Consider the following 9,754-nt stretch of genomic DNA (forward strand, 5'->3'; position numbering starts at 1 on the left):
AGGCAGTGAATGGGAGCCGCACTTAATGACATGTTGTGATGTAGGCAGTGTGGGAAGCAGCAGGCTTCATGCAGCTTGTGTTGACAGAAATAGAATAAACAGAAACAAATTAGTCGCCGTCTTTTCCCACGTGTGAAGGTAGACGGATTCCTTGTATTAATCATTTGGTTTTTAAAATGGCAGAAAAGTGAACAATGACTCTGGCAGTTTCCAAGTTAACTGATTCATATCACTTGTAGTTTGACCAACAGGCTACAACCAAAAGAAGTTATTTAAAATTTTGTCAATTAATTTACAGTTTATAGTTAGTTTACAATTAAATACAATTCGTTTATAATTATTTGTTTAATACTTTTTTATTGACCAAAGATCCATCACTGATCATGATGAATTGCTGTTCAACTATCAGGATGAAGTCTCATCTCTAAATAAGTTTTCATAGTATTTTTATGGCTCCATGCTGGCAACAGATGTAGTTGGAGGAATTATATTTTCAGGTTGTCCGTCTGTCCATCCCATTCTTGTCTCAGGAACACCAGGGGGGAACTTCTCAAATTTGGCACAAATGTCCACTTGGACTCAAGGTTGAATTGATGAGATATTGGTGGTCAGAGGTCACTGTGTGCTCACAAAACATGCTTTTGGCTGTAACACAAGAATTAATGCACTAACTAGAAAGGCTCTCAGAGAGCACAGACCTCTGCAAAGGCCAAATGACCTATCACACAATTTATATTAAAGGGAAAAATAGTTTGTGTATCTGCCAATGATTCAGATCCGCTCCAAAATGTAATGGCTTCTTCCCTGGCTCATACTACACCCCTCCACCAAGTTTCATGAAAATCTTGCCAGTAGTTTTTCCATAATCCTGCTGACAGAGAAACTAATTGCAATGAAAACAATACCTCCTCAGTGTATTTTAATAGGATAAAATGATGAAGTGATGACATTTTATATCTCAGAGGTCATAGGTCAACTTCACTGTGACGCACTTTGACACCCAGATGTTTAACACTTTTCTGCCATAACTCAGGAACAGAAGGAGAGATTGTAGTTGAATACTGAATTGGTGACACTAATCTTGGGTGATTGAAAAGATTTTCTGTGTTGCCGGCTTGAAGATGTGTGTGAAGAATCCATGTTTTATCACACAAGACAAAGAAACACTTTTCCTGCAGGAAATCTTTCCATTTGAAAAGATTAAACAAAAGTTGATGATTAATTGACTGAATGGATGATCGACAATTACTTATTTCAATTGTACAATAGGGCTGCTACTAGCAATTGTTTTCATTACAATTCTATAAAATGTGCTTTTTTAAATTAAACTTTAATTCATCACAGAAATTTGGGTAAAAAATCCCATTGCAACTCACCAGAATCTAAACTAATGCCTTCAAATGTTTTATTACGAAAAAAAAAACTCCAAAGCTATTCAGTTCACAATGATATAAAACAGAGGAGAGCGGCACATTTTCTCATTTGAGAGGCTGGAACTGGAGTATAACATTGGCATCAACCAATTTATCAGTTACAAAAATGGTTCATTATTTTCTGTTGACCAATAGATTGATAAATTGACTAATTGTTTCAGCTCTTCTCTACACAATTTAAAGTGTCTGTATTTTTGTGTTTTGATGGGAAAACATGCTGTAACATTACACATTGCCTGTAGCTGTTTGCAACAGCCACGAGGTGTGAAACTCATTAAGAAATAGACTGATGTAATGCATCACAGCTGATTATAGAGCTGTTTGTTTTACATGTTTTGTGGTGGATTTTCAGTCCAAGCAACAGTCCAAAGTCCAAAGATAATCAATGCACCATGAAAAACAGAAAATCCTCACATTTTCCAAGCTGTAACCAGTCAATTGATAAATTTACTGTTTATCGACTAAAGAATTAATCAAACAGCTGCTTAAGCTCTAGAATAAATCCCAAGTGCAAACTCAGCAGGATCAAACCATCACTGTTTCTGATTTCACCCCCCACAAAGATTTCCTGGGCAGAACCCAGCGGGAGGCAGAGAGCAGACAGACCCTGAAACAACAGCTCCGACAGCACTTCTGCTCGTCTGCGGTGGAGCTGGAGCTACGTCAGAGCGCATTTGTACAAATACACGTTGAATTCCTCAGATTCACAAAACACTGACAGGCAGGAAGGAGATCAAAGCATGGAAACATTCCTGTGTATTAGGTTCACCTGTCGGAACACCTAAAGACATCAATCAGGGCTTCAGAGAGGAGGGTGGTCTGCAGGGAGCTTCGTGTTGCAGTCTGACCAAAAAAAAAACCCATCATTGCTGTGTTCTGTCAGGTTAAAATATTCAGCACTGCTGGGATCCGTCTTTATACACAAGTTCTGTGTTCAGAATATTTTCCTACTCGTGAACAACAAGAGAGCAGTCTCTGTATTTTATCATATCCACTGAAGGTCAACGTGCTTTTTGCTCACAAGTGGTGGTCCAACATCCGTAGATCTACTGTGCTACTGCTCACATTACTGCCTCTGTAATGTGTTTATTTAAATGGCAAAAATGATGCCTGTGCACATTTTATTGTTAGAATATCAAGAACGGCTGCACAGTAATCAGAGTCTATGGTCTATTCAATCAAACTGTATCTTGAGAATATGATAATTCATAATTAAAGTTTACATATTTGCATAAATTTCCATATTTGCATACTTTTGACATGTACCTCAAAAGCCTGCTTAGACTGTGATAAAGTTTATGAAGGCTGGCACAGATGATCTTCAACTATTGTTGTTCTATGTTTATCTGATGTGCTTTTATCGTGTCTCATATAATAAATGTAGACTTCCCATATATTGAGCTCAGACAAATAGTCTTAATATTTCATTGATATTGATTTCAGTCAGATTTTCCAACTCTGATGTGGATATGTTTCACCACTACCTTATAAAATAGACTTACCACAACACAATGCTCTGATCTTATGTGGTTTGTTCAGCTGGAAATCAGTGCTGATTCTGTATGCAGCTCTTGTTTCAAGCTTATGTTGACCTATTTACAGTAATATGTGCCATTAATGCCTCAGTTAGTTTAGATACTTAGCAAGCTGACATTCAACATCAACATCTGCCCAATCAAGCTGCTGTTTTTTCCTGTTGTATCTTCTGTTGCATATTGGTATTAGTCTACAAATTCACATATATTTGTTTATGTTATGCAGAATAAGACATAACGTACTCAACTCACTGTTGAGCAGCAATTTGACTGTTTAATGTTGCCAAACTGATGTTTGACACCTGTCTTCAGAATGCATTCTGGCAATTTGACCTTTGTCTCATGCATGCACCCCACATATCTTAAATTTGTATGAATATTACAGCTGTGCACACTGCATGTTTAATTTCACGTGCAAAAAGGAAATATGAGCATATGTTCCTGCATTCCTTTTGAAGCAATGTTAATGCATTTTTTTGGGTAAAGCCTTGCCCCCTTCCACCTCATTACAAGCCCGGGTTAATAATGTTTAATGCAACATGGTTCATGTCTGTGAAGTTCCACTCTGCATGCATTAGCAGAACAAGAGAGTGTGAGACTTATCTCGTACGATAAGCGTTACTCCGCAAAGCGGCCAGATGTTAAATCCCAAATAATTCGCCCTAGATTTAACTCTTGCATTTATCGCTCTGCCAAATCTGGCTCTGCTCTTTGTGGCTTTAAGATGTAGTCTCTCATTTCCAGAGGTGGGGGTGTTTATGTGCTACTACAAATGACCTATGGTTTTGCTAGCTTTAGCATGTGTGAGTGCGTCTCATGTTTCTTCTGGGAACTTCTTGCAGAAAGCCGCACTGACCGACGATTCTGGACTTTTACTTGCTGACGATTATAAAAAGTGAAACGTGAGCGCATTCCTGAGGGCCAAGGTAGAGCTGTGTGGAGCTGCGTGGCTCCACAGCTGAGGGCTTATTGAAAGATGAGCGCTTAGCAGGAAATTAGCCTACAGTCAGATCCAGAGGGGTCACAGAAGCATGCATGCACACACACTTAAATGCATGGTCAGACGCTGCATTCCCTTTTTCACCTCCCCCCACTGGTGATGATCCCTTTCTATATGGTCATCCCATCATTATGTTGAGGCTGTAACATGACCCGGTGTCTGTGTTCACTCCAAGGGTTCAACATTGTTTTTTTTTTGTCACTGAAGTGGGTCAGAAATCTATTTGCCCGAAGTCAGTTTTTACATTCCCCTATAAAAAATTGTTTTATTAATTACCAGTTTTCAAATAACAACAAAGGTTTAAGTTAATTGCCATGTTTAATCTAGGGCTGCAAGGTCTGTAAAATGTCAGGAAATGGTGAAAAGGAGAGGCTGAAAACAGTTTTAAGCCATTTTTGAATGAAGAATTACTTTGAGCATTAACCGATTATCAATAAGTCATAAGTTGGAGGATGGACAGTTATCCTAAATTAACAATTTCTGAAAACATTGCCTCTAAATGAAACTGCTTAGCTGTGAACTTCATGACTCCTTAACACGTCAACCTTCAATAAATGTTAACAAGGGACATTTGTTAAGAAAGGGATGATATATCACCAGGTTTATTTTGCAATAATGACCTGCTCACTGTACATTATCCTGTTTATGACATGGTTACTTACTGAAAAATTTGATAATTTGACAGAAAATATTAATTTTAAAATCAGTTTAGGACCTAAAGTTGATTTTATTGCACCTCCAGAGTCTACGATCAGACCTGCGCCCATAGCAACCGTGTATTCTTCATTCATTGGAACTGACCAATCAGAACTGAGTATTTTACAAAGCCATGTAATAATGTAACATAATGCTTATTATTGTGCTAATCAGCTGTTAGTTAATGCTTATTGCACTATTAACTAATGTTGATAACATCTTTATAAACTTTTAAAGTTTGTATGAATTAATAGCATAGTCAAAGTAAATGATTACTAGACACTAGTAATCATTTACTTTTGTTAAGTAAATGAGTAAACTAATCCCTTATTTGTTCTTTTATTTAGCTTTCTCTTTTTTTTGTAAAGCATCTTTGAGTGTCCTGATATGCGCTATATAAGTATAATGTATTACTATTATTATTATTATTATCAATTATAATTATTATTATTAACTATTAATTAACTGTTATTTATGCCTAACTAATGTTAACAGATCTTTATTGTAAAGTGTTATGAAAAAGTTAAATAGTTTAATTATTTTTTTACAACTTACCCGCTAAGGCAACTGATTTGTTGGATTTACTAGCCCGACGTGGCTTTTTATTTGCTCCAGGCAAGTGGGTAATTCTTGTTATTGAGCCCTGCAGTCCTCGTATGACTCTGAGCTCTGCAGCTCTGCAGAATCTCCGACTTGTAAAGTTGTACAACTGTGCTGCACTCAGGCATTGCGTGCCCCAGATTTGGGGTGGGAGTGGTGATGTGAGGCTGTGAGAGAGCGACAGCTGACTAGCTGCGACCAGAGAGGAGGAGGAGGGGAGGGAGGAAGAGGAGGAGGGGGAGGGGGAGTGGTGGTGGTGGCGGTGGTGGTGGTCAGACAGTCAGCGTCCACTGCTGGGATCCCGGGGGAAACTGAGCCAGAAGAGAGGGGACTACAGTTGCAGCTGTTGTTACTGACACACACACACACACACACACACACACACACACACACACACACACACACACACACACATACACACGCATGCACACAGATTATTCTTAGCCCATTTCTAAATGAACCCTGGCGTCTTTTTTAATCTTGAATGCTCACTGACCTGTTCGCTGAGTGTTATGTAAAGTTCTGATGTGTTCCTGTGAGATGGTGTTAAAGCTGAGAGAATATTGATCAAAGCACTTTTGGCAGCAGATAAATTATATTTTACTGTGAGGGAAATGTTAGACTTCACTTTTATAGGTTTCAGAATACGACACATTGACATAAGAGGCAAATTATGGCTTTTAAACCCTGAAGTTGCAACTAACAAATATTTTAATATTTCTGATAGAAATTTGATAGAAATGATTAATTATCAGTATTGTTGTCTCATTTTCTGTTGATTGAATAATTAATCAACTAATGATGAATGTCAATCTGAGTAAAAAATGTACTTTATTACAGTGCATGATGTTAGAACACCACCAGTTTCTGCGATCTTGAACAGGGAAGGTTTTGTTTGGAAATCATCTGACTCTGCCACAAACCACACTGAAAGAGAAGCCTGTTTATGTTTAACAAAGATTAAAACAAAATGATGAAATTATGTAATGTCACATGCAACAACACGAAACATAAAAACAGAAACTAGGGCTGTAACGAATGATTATGTTCGCTATTGAACAATCTGCAAATTGATTTTTCAATTAAAGGAGCAACATATAAGAAAAACTAACTCCAGCTCTGGTGCCTATCCCGGCGTCGCTCCCCTTAGCATACCTTGCAGGGTCTCCACGGCCCTGGGTCTGAAAACCTCCTACTCCTGGTGGTCCAAAGCTCCCAAGCTTGCAGTGTAAACACCGACACTAACCTGATGCTATGGAGCACTAGCTGCATGGCTAACTGAGCTAAATAGCTAATGGCAGCTACAGTTAGGAGCAGTTAGTGGTTAGTATGGTGACATGCTAATCCAATGAGTTTTTTTTTTTTTTTACTGTCAAAATACAGGCATATTCAATTTACAATGATAAAAAACAGATAATAGCAGAACATCCCCACAACAGAGCAGCTAAAACCAAAGAATATCTGACATTTTTGCATTAAAAAAATGACTTAATGTATTATAGAACTTGTTGTAACCAATGAGCAGATGAATTGATTCATCTCCTAAAGATCCACAGACTATCAGAAAGATGAACTGACTGATGTGGTCGGATGTGTTGCCCATTTAGAGCCTACAATGAACTGCAGTGCTGCAGAGTTCGTGTTGCTTTTGTTTATTTATTGAAGACAGTGATGGAGTACAGATTTAGAATCAATTTGGTGCACAGTTGATGCACAGGCAGTGAGTGACTTGCTGGCGTTGCCCTCAGTGAACCTGTTAGTCATGCAGCAGCACTTTACTGTGGTGAAGCTGCAGAGCCTGCAGAAACAGAAACATTTCAGCCACAGCTGAAAGAAAAAAAAACATGAGTGCCAGAGTCAACTGTTAGTCTTTGCTTCATGAGAAATGTTTTACTTTGTTTTGTACACAAGACTCTAAATATTTGAGAGTAAATGTGGTAATGATGGTGATAATGTGTTGGCAAATGTCAACAGCGGTGGAAGATTGCGTGATGAGAGCGACTTAATGCACTTTGTGGTGAGATTGTTTTGTCAACAACACTTTCCAAGGTCTTTCAGCCTTTAAATATTTATCAAAAATGTGAAAGCAATGAACATAATCCTGACCTTATGCGACAATTTTGATATTAAATATGAGAGAAGTTAGTCTTCAGCTCTTTCTGGCAGAAAGCCTTTACTCAACCCGAGCTGTGATCTTTTTTGTGCCTAAACCTAAACAAGCATGTGACAGAAAACTGGAAATATTAAAAAAAACAAACAAACAAAAAAAACCTCAGGATCATAAGTCATCTTAGTCTAAAAATAATTATAAGTCAATAATAAGCTTCACATGGGAGCCAAACCTCAGTTTCCTGCAGGTAAATCCTGTTCACCAAAAAACCTGTTCCTGGTGTTGACCTTTTCGCTCTTTGTCAAGTGACTTGCTAAAGCCTTTCTGCCAGAGAACTCTCTGGGCTTTCTGACAGAAAGATTTCTGCCAGAAAAGGCTTTCTGGCAGAAAGTCCTGGAGGCTAATTTCTCCCATGTGTGGACCCAGTAGAATGGTTACCGCTCCCAGCCAAAAAATGGTCTGGTACATAATCCTGAAAAAGTCTCTAACTGTTGTTTTTACAATTTGGTTTTTGAATGGCTTCAACAAATTAGATATTTATTAGTGAGCTTTCTCTGTTTTTAAGTCCACTAGCTGCAAGCTGTAGCTTCACATTTAGTGTACAGATATGAGAATGATATTGATCTCTCTCATCTAACTCTTAGAAAAACAGAGATTAAGTTTATGTTCCAAAATGTCAACTGTGCCTTTAAACCATAGAGTAATATTTAGAAAAATGAGTGATTGTGTTATCCTGTAAATATGGCTGCAGTGATAACAGTGGAAGTGTCATGAATATATCATATTTTCTTGAATTCTGCAGCCCAAATACACTCAGTTGCCAGTTTATTAGGTTGAGCTTGCTAAAAGTAATGCAATCTAATGCAACAGTCCTGCAATACATCCTGCCTTTGTGAAGGTTGTAATTTTAGTGTCTGTGAGGTTGTTATAGAGAGTTGCTGTATGCTCATTGGAGGAAGATGTAGTTTATGGTGCTGATATATTAAGGTGTTTCTATTATTTTCTCCAGGGCGAGGGTGAGGGTGGGCTAATTGCTGATTTGCTGATTTCAACCATATCAGGATGTCATTTGTCTAATGTTTGCTGGAAAGTTTTAGCTCCACACAAGAATAACTGATGCAACCACCAACTGTTTCACACACCCACAAAGTGATTCACAATTTGATACCAAAAGCTGAAGTCAGAACACAGAGTGACGTTTCTTTCTGAAAACAGATTTAATTTACAAAGAGTCAGTGACAGTTTTACAGTGCACATGACACAGAATCACTACTGAAGGTTCGCAGAACCCTGATGATGAAAAAAATATCAACAACAGTGCTGAAAATTACACTTAACAACTGTAAATATTAGGAAATAAATGTTACATTTACATACACATTACTGTGTGATATGACATCTCAGACTGTGCCTCATGGCAGAAACGGCGTGTGTGTGTTTGTGTGTGTGAGTGTGTACGTGTGTTGGACCCTCTGAATGTGCAGTACATGTATTGACCTGAATACTGAGACAACACCATATGGATCGACTGGCCAAGACACTCAAAAGACCTCAGGCCTAATCCCTGCTGGCTAAGTTGATTGGTCCGGGATCCCTTTTTAAAACTGAAGTGAAATTAAACAGTTTTTTTTTTTCCATAACAATAACAAGTTAGAGCATCAGATTGTCCTTGCATAACAGTGGTCCTCTATGAAAACAACGTGTTTAAAGTCAAAGCGGGCAGTATCTTCTGTCATCCTGAGGGAACCCTGATATTCATGTGAATTTATGAAGGAAGCTCCCGTTTTATCTGTTGCGATGCTGCTTGAAATGAAAACACTGAAACAGTTTATTATGACACAAGAGAATAGATACTGTTAACTCATCAGTCTGTGGTTTAAATACAAGTGCAGTGGTTTGTTTTACATGTTATGATAAGAACTGCAATATTACTGTGACATTTATTATTACCTGTGCAGAATAATGAAAACCATGCGATGGGAAATTACAGTAAATGCTCGTTATTGCTGCTGTTCGGTTGATGGCAAATATGTACAATGCTCTGTACATTTGAATTGAGCCTGTCTGATAGAGAATATGGGTCTTTACTTCCCACGCTCAACTGTCTCATCACTGTTACAGCCCTGTAATGTATTCACCTGTATATACAGCATGTAACACCATCATCATCATTCAGTTCATCCACAAAGCTTTGGGATTAAATGAGCCCGTTTCGCATCTTCTTCGAAGAGCTTTACATAACGACCGGGTACCAGATGGCAGTTAGTCAGTCAGTCAGTCAGTCAGCACCGGCTGTGCCATCTCTGCCCCCTCCTCCCCCTGCGTAACAGCCCAGTAGGACTGACAGTTGACTCAACATGTGCCACATCTCCACGGCAGA

The sequence above is a fragment of the Lutjanus erythropterus genome, chromosome 2, assembly GCF_056507025.1.
Source record: "Lutjanus erythropterus isolate fLutEry1 chromosome 2, fLutEry1.hap2, whole genome shotgun sequence".
Classification (NCBI taxonomy): Eukaryota; Metazoa; Chordata; class Actinopteri; order Lutjaniformes; family Lutjanidae; genus Lutjanus; species Lutjanus erythropterus.